Here is a 15,197-nt window from a genome sequence, read left to right on the forward strand (position 1 = left end):
TGACATATCGCTCACCATCATTGATACTCCAGGCTACGGAGACACTAGAGGACTGGAAAAAGATCTGGAAGTTGCTGAGAATTTAGCCACTCTGTTTCAGAGCAATGATGGAGTTCGAGAAATTGACGCTGTGTGTTTTGTGACTCAAGCATCAAAGAATCGTCTTTGTGATAGGCAGCATTACATTAATCAGCTCAGTTTTGTCTTTGTTTGGAAAAGACATTGTGAACAACATTGTGTTTTTATTCACACACTCTGATAATCTGCCACCCACAAACATCATCGGTGCCATTAATAAAGCTAAAATCCCTTGCAGAAAAGACAAAAGAGGCCAACCCCGTCTATTTTTTATTTAACAATCGGCAGGCTGACATCCGTCAAGTTAAAGAACGTCACATCCGAGCTCAAAGAATGCCTGGGAAGACAGCATGGAAAGTACGATGCACTTCCTTCAGTCTCTGGATGAAAAGAACAGAATAAGTTTGGAGTTGACTTCAGATGTCCTGATGGAGCGCATTCGATTTGAAGCATCCGTCTGTAACTTACAGCTGCGAATCCAAGAAAAAGAATCAAAGAAGTCTGAAAAAAAGCAGATTCAGGAGGTAATGAGACAAAACAAGGAAAAGATAGACAGGCGTACAAACTTCAGCATTAGAGTAAAAAAACTGTCAAAATCAAGGTGCCCATTGAAAACAAGTCATGGAAGCACAGAAAGGCTACAACCTGCACTGTCTGTGAGGAGAATTGCCATGAGTTTGACTGCTGGTGGGCTTCCGGTCCAAGCAAATGTGAAGTTATGAAAAATGGCTACTGTACTGTGTGCACAAGGATGTGCCATCACAGCAAACACGTTAAAGAAAACAAGAAATACATCATCAGCACCTCAAGTATGATGATGGAGTTTGATGATTTTAAAAAGAAATATGAAAAAGCTGAAGAGCAAACTAAGAGGTTTTCGGTTATCATGGATCATCTTGACAAAGATCTGCAGGAGCTTGAAGATCAAAAGTTAATTCTTCTATTCAGTGCTTACAAGACCATCAAGAATCTGTCTCAGATTGCTTTAAAACCAGATTCTGCCTTCACTCTTCAGCATCTCGACTTCTTCATCCCCAGAGTGAGGGAGGCTAGGAAAGAAGACTGGGTGCGAGATCTGGTGAAAATGAGGGAAAAAGCTGTAGCTGAAGAAGCAAATAAAGATGCTCTGAGTTATCTTAGAGCTGGTCTGGCAAAACTGAATTTGTAAATCTTTGGTTGGTAATAAACAAATGCATAGAGGTCAAGCAATGAATCAATAAAACTGAATACTGCTTCCAATAAAATATCATTGCAGGTGACCTTCTGTAAATCTGAACATAATATAATTTAATAAATAGGAAATTTGTTCTGTTTTAGGGACCATTTAAATGGCAAGCCACTTCAATCCAATCTGTTATTTTATGAACTGCATTAATAAATATCAGTTATACATTGGGGTACTGGATAATAGTATAAACAGAAAATGTCATATCTATGAATGTTGATGTGTTAACTCTTGTGTTAATCCTGATTGAACTGTAATACAATTTACTTTCATAAAGTCTGTCCTTGTCATCTAGTTTGCTCCCTTATTGTATGGCTTTCTCTATATCAAAATTCCTGTTAAATAAAATAACTAAAATATATTGAAAACTATGACATTTATAACCTTTTGACCAAACAGGAAGCTGTCCTTATTTTCAGGTTAGTGACAAATAAATTTAAGATGGATACAAAGCTCCTTACCCTGCTGAAAAAAAAACAGCATATGCTGGTTAGGTATGTTTTGGTGCCGGATGCTGGTTTTAGCTGGCTTATGCTGGTCCTTGACCAGCAACATGACCAGCATAAACCAGCATTTACCAGCATCCTAGCACCAAAACAGCAGGGTACACACACACACACACCGAAGAGATTTGGTCCCCATAATGCGATTAATACCTTGAGGGACAACCCCCGGACGTCCCTCCTTGTTTAGGTCCACAGTACGTCCGCTTTATAATGTTCGCATTTGGATCCTCTTTTTGACGTTCGCTGAAGGACGTTCGGAGGACGTCTATTTTTGCATTCTATTTATTTGTTTTCTATTTATTATATATTCAACAAAAAGGCCTCTAAGCTTGCTCTATTCTTTTTCTATTCTATCTGTTTGCTATTTATTATATAATTAGCAGAAAAACTTGCCACATATATTGCATTAGGCTAACTGAGACTTGTCATATCACATCCATATCATAAAAAAGCGCCTGGTAAATGACTAAATTGTAAATGTAATACATTTGAATTAATTGTATAACAAAGTTAAATGTTAAAATGTGAAAACCTTCATTTCTGGAAAAAGAGAACAAGAGTGACTTCTGCAATTAAAGATGTCATCAAATCATGAGTCTGTTTTTAGCAGTTAGGCTGTCATTTGAACATCACAAATATGACACCCTTCAATAATATCATTGAACCTATTCATTCCCCATGCATGCAGAAAATGAGGTTGCTCTAAAAGTATGTTATGGAGTGATGAAAGAAAACATGAAGAATCGAAAAGAAAGTTGAAAATAACAGGCAAGACATACATTTATTCTACCTATTTACATATCAAACTGTTGGTAAGCCAATAAGAAAAGTTATTTAGGAAAATATTAATTTTGCATTTAATACTGCTTTACGACATGCAGACAAAAAAGTGTAATACAGTATAGCCACATTGGGAGATAGGCTACAAGCAAGTGTAGATCAAATGAGCGTGTGATCTAGTGACATCACTTTAGGGTACGTGCATGTATGTAAACTGAACTTGGATATTTAATTTTCATGTGATAAAAATACACAGAGTGGCAAAAAGCCCATTTGGGATGAATATCTTTGTAAGAATTAACTCAAATTTATAATGATTTAAATAATGAATCGAATCGAAAGATTCAGGAAAATTGATTTAGAATTAATAGTTTATGTTTCTTGACCATTCGTTCACCGAATCGGTCAAATCAATATACCTTATCAATTCCAAAGTTTATATTACGCTCATGGTCAGGAGCATAAATAAACTGAATTATTACTTTAGGAAATTAAAGATATGTACCTTGATCTGGGCAAGATAGAACTTTGTGAACACAAAAGGCAGGACACTTCTCTCAATGAAACAAGGATTAATAAAATTACTCTAGGATTACAAAATCTAAGCTACCTAAAACAATGTGTTTAACACATACACAATAGTAAAGACTGTGTATTAAAGGGACATACCTGATATATAAGGACCAATGGTTTAACACATACACAATAGTAAAGACTGTGTATTAAAGGGACATACCTGATACATGAGGACCAATGGTTTAACACATACACAACAGTAAAGACTGTGTATTAAAGGGACATACCTGATACATACCTGATACATGAGGACCAATGATCAGACTCAGCACATGGTGCATGCATTGTGCAATATGAAAAATATTTGTGTATAGTGCTGTAAATATGCTACCTTACCTTTTATACCCAGCTGGCATTTTAACGTGGAGTCAGCGTTGAATCAACGTCAGGAGTCAGTGTTGGATAACCGTTGGATTTTTGTTTAGCAACGTCATTCCAACGTCACATTTCTCAACATAGGTGAATTTGCCAACATTGAATCAATATTGATTTTAGTTTAGATTTTGCAAATCCAATCAACGTTAAAATTTCAATGTAACTAAAGTCCTGCTTTTCAACAGTTTGTTAAACTGTTTTTACGTATTGATGTTTTCAACAGCAAGAACGAACACCTTGAAATGGATACATAAACAAGTTTGTGGACATTTAGAGTCAGCTAGGATGAAGCATTGGTAAAAGCAAGACCAGGAAGAAGATTAATAAAGACATTTCACTGATTAAAGAAACATGCTTTATTACGGAAAGTGCCAACATTTCACACGAACATGTGTTGAACTAGAACAGCCCAAACACTGGGCCACATTCAACATGGCTGGTTATCTTTCCTTTTTTCTGCCACCACCACCCATCCTCTCTGGTGCATTTTTAAAATTTTTGGCCATGTGCTCATTTATTTTTGTTGTTGTTGTATCAAATGAGCTGAACACCGCGTCTGAAGAAGAAGAAAAAAAAAAAGATCAGTATTAGCAAACGCTAACCTCTCCAATATTTTTCACATATCAACTTGTGGCATTGCCAATGTTTCAACTATATAAATTAGCATTTACTAACATGCTTGGGTGAGCAAGAAAAAGCAGTTGGTAGTAACCAGTGCTGCCAGTAGAGAAGTTAGTCTAGAGCCCAGAATGGAGTATTATATAAATAATATTACAGTATGCTCTGTAGAGTCCTCCAACTAAAATTATTTTCTATGAATTATTTTTCTGCTTACTATATTCTATATTATATAAAACATTGTTACAAAACTACTATGTTAAAGCAAACTCACCACAGATGAGCTTGTAAAGATTGGTCTTCATAAAGGACACCTTCCCACTCCTTCCTCTGAGGCTCATTATAGCCATCATTTTATTTGTCATAGTTCTGCCATGGTAAAGATTATATTAGAGTATTATATTGCAATCAAGTTCATTATGAAAATGTAGTGTATGACAGTATATGACAGGGAACATCACTATGGGGTGTAACGGTTCACAAAATTCACGGTTCGGTTCAAAACGATACACTTGTCACAGTTTGGTATGTTTTTTATGTTTGGTATGTTGAATTGTGCTTGATTTTTTATTTTTTTTTATTATTAAAACTAACATGATAAAGTATGATATTTTTTACTTTGAGCAATGGAGCAATTGAATGTAAATGTAAATAATTGACTCTTAGGAGCATATAAAACAAAACAGCTGTTTGTAAAAAATGAAATGTAATATTTTATACTTATAAACAAATGTTTTTTTTTAGTTCAGATCAGCATTTGAGGGCAGCAACGTTATTCATAACGTAGAAATAAAACTGACGTAAAGTTACTTGAAAGCATTGTAGCCTACTATTCCTGCCAAACTTCCAAAGTTACTGTTAGTTTTGCTACAGTAAATCCATGGCATAATGTTTCTTTCTGGTTTCCACGTCAGCTTTGTTTGATCCGTTAATAACAGAGCAATTTGACTGTTTCTTACTAGATCTCGCAACGATGTTATTACTTAAGTGGCGAATTCAAAGGAGAGTGGTTTCTTTACTGGATCTCTTAGCGCTGTGTAGTACAAGATTGGCTCGCACTGCTTTGGTCCAAACTGATAAACGATCCGTCACGAGTAGCTCATTTTCGTTCCGCTTACATTACGTTTGCCATTTGATGTTATGATCGCGCCAGCATCTGTTACATTATGAGCGAGATCACAACGCGCTATTTGAAATAATTGTTCGGTTTGAAAATGCGTACCTAACACCGAACCGAAAGCCTTGTACCGAACGGTTCAATACCTATACACGGACCCTTACACCCCAACTATAAACTAATGCAAAAACGGAACCAAGATACTTACGCAGCCATTGACTTCTTTACATGGTCTGCAGCGTCAACCCGTCCTATCCTCTTCAGATGTTTACTCTGAAAAAGAACAAGAAATTAAAACCATAAAAAGTGGTCAGTAGAGTCCAGACTTAAAGCAGGCACATGAGGACAAGGTCACCAAGGTGAAAGGTATAGTTCACGTCGAAATAAAATTTTGGTATGTTTTAGCTTACCTCAAGGGCATCAAAGATGTAGGTGTCTTTGTTTCTGCAGTAGTTTCAATTTTGATATGACTGAAAACTGAACGGTTTGACCTAAAAATATAAAAATTGAAACTACTGCGGAAACAAAGGCTACGTTCACACTGCAGGCTGAAACAACCCAATTCCGATTTTTTTGCCCCTATGCAACTTTTCATGACAGTCTGAATGACACAAAACTGATCTTTTCAAATGCGACCCAAGCCACTTGGGTATGTGGTCGAAATCTGATACTTATCTGATCTTTTGCAATTCGACTTCAGTCTGAACGGCCAGGTCGCATGTATCTGACCCGCACGTCATTGTTAAGCTACTTCCGCAAACAACAAGTAACTTTGTTGTTGACCGTTGAGTACTCTTCTGCGCAGTCACTTCTCGGTCATTTCACGTTCACACAGGAGATCACAAAAGGTCGCATTTAATTGGAAATGTGAACGGCCTTGCAAAAATTGAGCATTAAGCCCTGCAGTGTGAACGTAGCCAGAGAAACCTTCATCTTGGATGCCCTTGAGGTAAGCTAAAACATAATTTGAACTATACCTTGAACAAGCCAATTGTCATAATCGAACTGCCAGCACTTATGTAACCCTTTTGTTGCGTTTTTTTAAAATCACTTGTCCTGCTATATAATATTAATAATATGTCTGCAAATCTTTAGCATTTTTTTTTTTTTTTTTTTTTTTTATTGCCAACAAATATACTATTTACAGGTGATACATCAAAGGCCAACAAAACATACATGACTGTAAACATGATTTTTGTGTGCATGTGAGTGTGCGTGTAAGTGGTAATTATAACTGTGTCGAGGTTGGATGTAGATAAGTACCACAGACATAATAATAATAAAAAATAATAAAAATGATGATAGTAGTATTAACAAAAATTGGAGGATGGAGGGTGTGAATGGTACTCAGGGGTCAGGGTGAGGAAGATGATAAATGGCAGTAATAATAATATTAATAATAATAGTATTGATAATAATAATAATAATAATAATAACATTTTAAATGAACTACTTTAATCAAGAATGAGGGGAGGTTTGAGGATCAAGAAGAGGGCAATTCTATTAATATAGTAATTTAGTAATATATAGGATATATAAATAGAATATCTATAAAATAAAATAAGGTATTCCTTATTATTATAAATATATATATATATATATATATACACATACACACATACATATATATATATATATACATATATACACATATACACATATATATATATACATATACACACATACACATACATACATTACAAAAAAAAAAAAAAACACTATTGAGTTATTACACAGCTGCCCAGTTAATCCCCTGCTCACGTCACCCGGACGGCCATCTAGTAGAGGTGCCGTGGAGGCACAGGGCCCTAACTCCCACCCCCGGGCCACCATGCACACATGTCCAGCTTACCCTATTTGTTTGTACTTTTATTTTTTAATATTTAACCCTTTTTATTTGTGATAGATGTTCAATGTTCAACTAATGTGAGATGCATTAAAAGAAAAGTGTGACGTGCAGCGTGGGACTATCCCTGTGCAGTCACACTTACCCTATGTGTAATTTTTTTTTTTTTTTTTTTTCTTCATGATGTATATGTATGTGTATGTCAACTAATGTATAAAGCATTAAAAAGCCAGACATGTAGTGCTAATCAGTGGCAATAAACTCAGGGTAATCTGAAGGTAAAAGGACCCCGGCCTCCCAATGCACCCACCTGCAGCCAATCCGAGCCACATAGAACAGGGTCACAGATGTCACAGCCAACTGGGGCCCAGAGGCAGAAAAGGAGAAAACAGAGGAGAAAAAAAATAAATAAAAATTAATAAACAATTACAAAATAAAAAAAAAGGGGGGGGGGGGTAGATGTGGTGTTAGGAAGAGAGTTGAAGAAAAGAGAGAGCGAGCTTGAATAAGAGAAAAAAAAAAAAATTATACTTATATTAATAATGATAATAATAGTGTATAATGTTAATAATTTAAATAAACTTAAATACTTAATTAGGTGTGATATTACAACAATGTTGCTACCTCCTCTTAACCCTCTTTACCCCCTCAATTATTATTTATTTATTTATTTTTCTTTTCTTCTAGATATTGATGAAGTTGTATGGTTGAGGGTGGCTTCAGACAAAGAGGGTCAGCTTGTTTATGAGATTTAACCAAGAGGGTTGTAATTTTGATGGTGGTTTCAGACAAAAAGTGGTGAGTGGGTTCATGATTGTTGGAAGTTTACAAGAGATAACCAAGAGGAGTGTAATTCTGATGTATTTTTTGTGATTGAAGTGAACTGGTTATCCATGGACATGTACTCTATTAGTAAGTTTTTCCAAGATGCAATATGTATAGTATTCCTTGATTTCCAGTTCATGAGGATAGTTTTCTTGGCGATAGTTAGGGCCACTAAGAGCAACTGAGTGTTTGTATTATTTAAGTTGGTTAGTGATATGTCGCCTAGTAAACAGAGGGAGGGAGACAGTGGGACGTGACATCCCAGAAGATTTGATAGTGAGCCAGTTATGTTTTCCCAAAATGTTTTAACTGAGGTGCAATGCCAAATGGCGTGAAAATAGGTGTCTGGAGTGTTTTGTGTACAATGAGTGCATATTTCTGAAGTAAAACCCATTTTGAATAGTTTGCGTCCAGTTAGATGAAATCTATGAAGTACTTTATACTGTATAAGTTGCAGGTTGGCATTTTTTGTCATGAAGTAGATATTTTTGCAGATTTGTGTCCAGAAAGCGGCATCGGGAGTAATGGATAAGTCTGATTCCCATTTTGCGTTTGGTAGGCTCAATGTGTTGTCTGATTTTGATATTAACCTGTATAATTTGGAGAGTAGTTTTTTTAAGGAAGATATATTAATTAGTTCTGAGATTGGAGGTGAAAGGTCTAGATTAGTTGTACGAATGTCAATTTTTGATTGAATTGATGATTTGATTTGTAAATATTCCAAGAAACAATTACTCCCAATACCGTATTTCTGGACCAAGTGGGAAAATGGTGCCAGGTTATTATTTAAAAAGATATGCTGAAGTTGTGTTATGCCCTTTTCTGCCCATGTGCGTAAATTAAGTGGCTTCTTGTTAACTATAAAATCTGGGTTATTCCAAATCGGGGTGAATTTAGATGGTGCAAGCGTGGAGTTTGTTATTTGGTGAAATTTCCACCAGGCTGTCAGAGTTGCAGCTATTGTTGGCATTTTAAAACAGTAATGTTTTTTGATTGTCCGGTTAAGGAAGGGTAATTCTGAAGTGTTAATGTCCTTACAAATTGTTTGTTCAACATCTAGCCATGTGTTTTCTGATGGGTTAGGGTGAATCCATTTATGTATGTATTGGAGCTGGTTGGCCAAAAAGTAATGATAAAAATGTGGTGCTTCCAGTCCTCCTTGTGTTTTTGATTTCTGTAAAGTAGTGAGTTTGATTCTTGGGGTCTTGTTTTTCCAGTAAAATTTGGTAATTATTGAATCTAGTGATTTAAACCAGGTAATGGTGGGCTGTGTTGGAATCATTGTGAATAAATAATTTAATTTCGGGAGTATAGTCATTTTAATTACTGATATTCTGCCCATAATAGATAGTGGTAAATTCATCCAGCGATGAAGATCATCTTCTATTGTTTTGAGTAATGGTGTGTAGTTTAGTCCAAACAACTCTGACAGCCTGGGGGAAACATTAATACCTAGATATGTGATATAATTGGTGCACAGAGGAATCGGTGGTGTCTGGGATGTCACATCTAAGCAGGAAGAGTGTAATGGAAGTATAGCAGATTTGCTCCAATTGATTGAGTATTCAGAAATTTTTGAGAATGAATCAATGAGTTTAATCGTTTCTTGTAATGATGAGGGGGGGTCTTGTAAATATAATAAAATATCATCGGCATAAAGACTTATTTTATGGTGTATATTTAATGTTTGAACTCCTTTAATGTAACTATTTTGACGGATAGCTGCTGCTAGTGGTTCAATGAAGATGGTGAATAGTGAAGGGGAGAGTGGGCATCCTTGTCTAGTCCCCCGGTGCAGTGTGAAGCTACGTGATGTTAGTCCATTGGTGATAACAGTGGCTGAAGGTGACGTATACAGAATTTTGATCCAGTTGATGAATGACTCCCCAAAACCAAACCTCTCTAATGTGGAAAACAGGAATTTCCAGTTGACTCTATCAAATGCTTTTTCTGCGTCGAGGGAGACTATGATGGTTTTTGCTTTTTTAATTGATGAGTAATACATTAAGTTAAAAAGTCTGCGTGTGTTGTTTGATGCGAGTCTGTTTTTAATGAAACCAGCTTGGTCTGGATGGATTATGGATGGTGTGACTTTTTCTATTCTATGAGCTAGTGCTTTAGCGATGATTTTAATGTCTACATTAATTAGTGAAATTGGACGATAACTTGACGGAACTGTTGGGTCTTTGTTGGGTTTGAGAAGGAGTGAAATTTTAGCTGTATTCATGTTATCTGGGAGTTTAGATTTTTGTTTTGATTAATTTATCATTCGGATAAAAAGTGGTGATAAGATGGACCAGAAGTGTTTGTAGAACTCAGCAGGGAATCCATCTGGACCTGGTGCTTTATTGTTCGGCATTAAATTAAGAGCATTAAAAATTTCATGTTCTGTTAATGGGGCTTCAAGAATGTTTATTTGATGGTTACTAAGTTGAGGTAGGTTGATATTGTTAAGAAATGAATTGATGTCGTCCTGACTTGGATCTTTTTCAGAAGAATATAATTTATTGTAATAGTTTTGAAAGATTTGATTTATTTCTTCTGGTGAGTTGGTGGACTTCCCTGTTGTGTCTGTAATGACTGGTATTGTTGTTTTTTCTTTATTTTGTTTGATTTGATTTGCCAAATATTTACCAGATTTGTTACTATGATGAAAATTTTCTTGTCTTAGTCTCTGAATGAGAAATTGGGTGTGTTTATTGATTAATTCATTCAGTTTAAATTTGTATTTTCTTAATGCAACCTGTGTTTCTTCTGTTGGGTTATTTATGTTGATGTCTTCCAATTCTTTGATTTTTTGTTCGAGTTCTGCCTGTTGCTCCTTCTCTTTCCTTTTTTTGTAAACAGAAAATGAAATGATGTTTCCTCTTAATACAGCTTTCCCTGCTTCCCACAGAAGGGATGGAGATGATTCGGGGGAGTCATTCATCTCTAGAAAGCATGCCCACTCTTTTTTAAAATAACTGTCAAAGTCATGATCTTTCAGAAGGGATGTGTTAAACCGCCATCTAGTAATTGGTTTATGTGGGCTAATTATGTTCCATTTTTTTTTTTTTTTTTTTTTTACTTTTTTTTTTATTGAAAACACAGAACAAGAGGTCATCATGGACATTACAAAGTCAAGACACTCAAATTTCCATACATTCTTTGAAGTACAGTCTCACACCTATCCTCAATGGCATGTATACACAATCCATTTATCCCAATACTTAATACATTTATCCAAATTAAGTCTAACAGTAAATGTAAGTCTCTCCATACAATATATTTCGTTAACAATTCCCAACCACTGGTCTCTTGTTGGAGGGTCAGCCTGAAACCATTTACGTGTTATGGCTTTCCGACTGCTTGCTAAAAGTATTTTTAATAAGTATTTATCCCTGTCTAGAACTGTTTTAGGTATTTCTCCTAGGTACAATGTTATGAATGAAAAATTCAACTCTACCCCTAATATTTTCCCAATTTCAGCTGCCACTTCATGCCAATAAAATTGTATTTTTGGGCATGCCCAAAAAATATGAAAATGATTAGCCATTGAGGTTCCACATTGCCTCCAACAAAAACCCAAACTCTGTTCGCCTGTGCGTATTGCTGTTAATTTGGGAGTTATAAAGAATCTTATTAAATTCTTCCATCCAAACTCCCGCCAGGATCTTGAATTTGTAGTGTTTACCTGTGTAACGCATATATCTGTCCAGACTTCCTCCGTAATTTGGGAGTCTGATTCTTTCTCCCATTTCTGTTTTATGTAATTTGAAGAATGTTTTTTGCTGGCTTGTATATATCCATATAATTTTGATACCAACTTCCTATTGTCTTCTTTTAAATATGCATTAATATATGTAGTGATCAAATTGTCATCACTTGATACTGCGCATTTGACCTTTTTATTAAAATAATCTCTAACTTGCAAGTATCTATAAAAATCCTGCTTTTCTAATCCAAATGTTTCTGACATGGCCTGGAAACTTAATAAATTTCCATTAGAGGTGATTGAGCAATAAGATGTAATTCCTCTCCAGACCCATTGTTTAAATCTCTCATCTAACCTAGCCGGTTCAAAATCTGGATCATATGCTATCCACTTTAATAACCCAGCCTGTTTTTCTAATTGTGTTTTCCTCAAGACCCTAAACCACAACTTCACTGAAAATACAGTCCAATTATTTAATTCCCTGTAACTCATTTCAGCTAAATTTTTATTCCCAAGTAATGATTGTAAAGGTTTATCTATCTGTGCAATTTCCAGAGTTTTCCATCTAGACTCGTAGCTCGGTATACACCAGCATATTAAAGGTTTCAATTGTGCAGCATAAAAATAATCCTGAAAACAAGGTAGGGCCCTCCCTCCCTTCTCTTTTGCCAACTGCAATGTCTTAAACCTTATCCTAGGTCTTCTTCCACTCCAGACAAACCTCGAAATCATCCCATCCCATTCATTAAATTGGTTTTGTGCTATGTCCAGAGGCAATGATTGAAAAAGGTAAAGTAACCGTGGTAACACGTTCATTTTAATTATTTCTATTCGGTTACTCATGTCTAATGGGAGCAGAGTCCATTTAGCAATATCTGATTTTATCTCTTTACAAATAGGACCATAATTACTGACAAAAAGTTTTGATTCATCCTTTGTTAAATTGATCCCTAAATATTTTAGTGAAGAAGAATTCCATTTAAATTTATATCGCTGCCTTATATCTGAATTAGGTCTAAAATTATATGTAAGTGTTTGAGTTTTTTGGACATTTATTTTATATCCAGAGTATAAATTATATGTTTTTAAAAGTGTCATCAATTTAGGAATGGTAGATTCCGGGCTTGTCAGGAATAGAAGAACATCGTCTGCATACATACAGATCTTGTGTTCGTCTCCTTTAATTGTGACCCCCCTTATCTCAGAATCCTCTCTTATTGCTTGCGCCAGAGGTTCAATAAATAATGCAAACAGAGACGGACTTAGGGGACACCCCTGACGTGTCCCTCTTTCCAAGCTAATTCTTTTAGATAAATGTCCATTGATCTTAATCCTAGCTGTCGGTGAGGAGTATAACATTTTAATACACTTGATAAATTTATCATTAAATCCGAATCTTTCCAGGACTTGATACAAATAATCCCACCCAACCGAGTCGAATGCTTTCTCAGCATCTAGACTCAACAAGATCGTACTTTTATTTTCTGTCTTAATATAGCTCATTATTTGTAGCGTTCTCCTTAAATTATCCTGTGTATGTCTATTTTGTATAAATCCGGTTTGATCTAGATCTACCAACTCGGGAGTAATGCCCTCCAGCCTCCTAGATAAGATAGAAGCAAATAATTTATAGTCCACATTTAAGACCGATATCGGTCTATATGAACTACAATCACTCGTATTCTTCCCTTCCTTTGGGATAACTGAGATAACAGCTTCTTTCCAAGTTTGTGGAATTTCCCCTCCTCTAAGTATATAATTAAAGCAGTTAAGCAGTGTGGGCATTATTTGGGCTCTAAATGTTTTGTAAAATTCAGGCGGATAACCGTCTGTGCCCGGTGCTTTATTTGCTTTCAGATTTGATATAGCACAATCTAGTTGTTCCGTCGTTATTTCAGCCATTAATTCTTTATTCTGTCTTTCCCCTATTGATGGTAGGTCCAATGAATCCAAAAAAACTTTTAGGGTTAGGTTATCTGCCCTGGCTGGTTGGGTATATAAATCTTTGTAAAATGATTCAAAAGATTCCTGAATATCCTTTAGTTCTTTACATACTTTCTGTGTTTTAGGGTTCTTAATTTTAGTTATTATATTTTTTGCCTGCTGTTTTCGTATCTTCCAAGATAATAATTTCATTGCTTTAGGGCCTGTTTCGTAGTACCTTTGTTTGGCAAATGTGATTTGTCTTTCTATTTCAATATCGTATATCCCATTCAACTCTTGTTTTAGTTTATTTAACCGAATCCTTATTTGTGGGTCTTTCCGCTCAGCATGCTCAGCCTCCAGATTTTTAATTTCCGCTTGTAAATTCAGTAATCTTTTCTGTTTTTCTTTTTTGCGTGACGCGGAAAGAGCGATAATCCTACCCCGAACTACTACCTTAGCAGCGTCCCACAAAATGCTAGGAGATACCTCACCATTATCATTATTTTGGAGGTATATTTCGAATTCATTCTGGATCTGCTTCTTGATCGCTAAATCATTCAGTATACTTGTATTAAGTTTCCAAAGTGTATCTTTCTTTAGATTTTCTAAGTGTAGGGTGAGGTATACCCCAGCATGGTCAGATACATCCTTGATCCCTATGTAGCAGTTTTTTATTCTATGTCTGTCTGAGTTATTCATAAAAATATAATCAATTCTTGAATATACAGAATGGCATGCTGAATAGAAAGTAAATTGTTTTTCCTTTGGGTGAGATTCTCTCCATGTATCGAACATACCCAATTCTTTAAGCAACTTTTGAACCATTTTAGCATTTGGATTCTTTGTTTTAGAGGGACTAGTTGTATCAAGCCTGGGTTGAAGTTGGACATTTAAATCCCCACCACATATCAAGATTCCGTGCGATTCTGTAGCTATTAAATTGAATATTTTCTTGAAAAATCTTTTAGTGCTTCCTGGCGGAGCATATACATTAAACAACGTTACTTCTTTATCATCTAGTTTGCCCCGTACTAAGATATATCTACCCTCGTCATCTTTAATTTCGGATACAAATTCAAATCTTATCATATTAGGAATCAAAATAGCAACTCCTCTCCGGCGTCCAGATTTATGAGAGGAGTAATAAATATTTTGGAAACCCAATTTCTTCAATTTCTCATGTTCCGATGCAGGTAGGTGAGTCTCCTGCCAATAAATTACCTGTATTTTTTCTCGTTTCATTTTAGCAATAATTTTGCTCCTCTTAATTGGACTATGTAAACCATTGACATTGAGCGTAATTACCTTATATTCCTGACTATGCATTTATTCATTTCCGACCACATAACTTTTTGTAACATTTTCCATGACAACCGACTAAACATCATAAACCATACTTGAACATTCTTAACAAAACGAAGAAAGTACACAACAAAAAACAACAGACTTCCAAGTCCAAGGTTTAACATAAAACCTCCAGTTTGAGAGGGAATCCTCACGTTCGTCAAGGGCCTCTCTTCAGTGCAAAAGAAAAACACTCTCAGATGTTCAATGCACTATTCTAGTTTCTCCCGTTCGATCGGTTTCAATATTCAAATTTTACAGGCTCAAAATTAACCAAATATCTCCTT

General features: G+C 35.5%; 1 pseudogene; it reads left to right on the forward strand.

Annotated features, from left to right (window-relative positions):
- The window catches only part of LOC141322641 (uncharacterized), an 8,836-nt pseudogene extending 7,590 nt beyond the window's left edge, over positions 1-1,246 (forward strand).
- The last annotated feature ends 13,951 nt before the right edge of the window (positions 1,247-15,197 follow it).

Source organism: Garra rufa, chromosome 1 (assembly GCF_049309525.1).
Source record: "Garra rufa chromosome 1, GarRuf1.0, whole genome shotgun sequence".
Classification (NCBI taxonomy): Eukaryota; Metazoa; Chordata; class Actinopteri; order Cypriniformes; family Cyprinidae; genus Garra; species Garra rufa.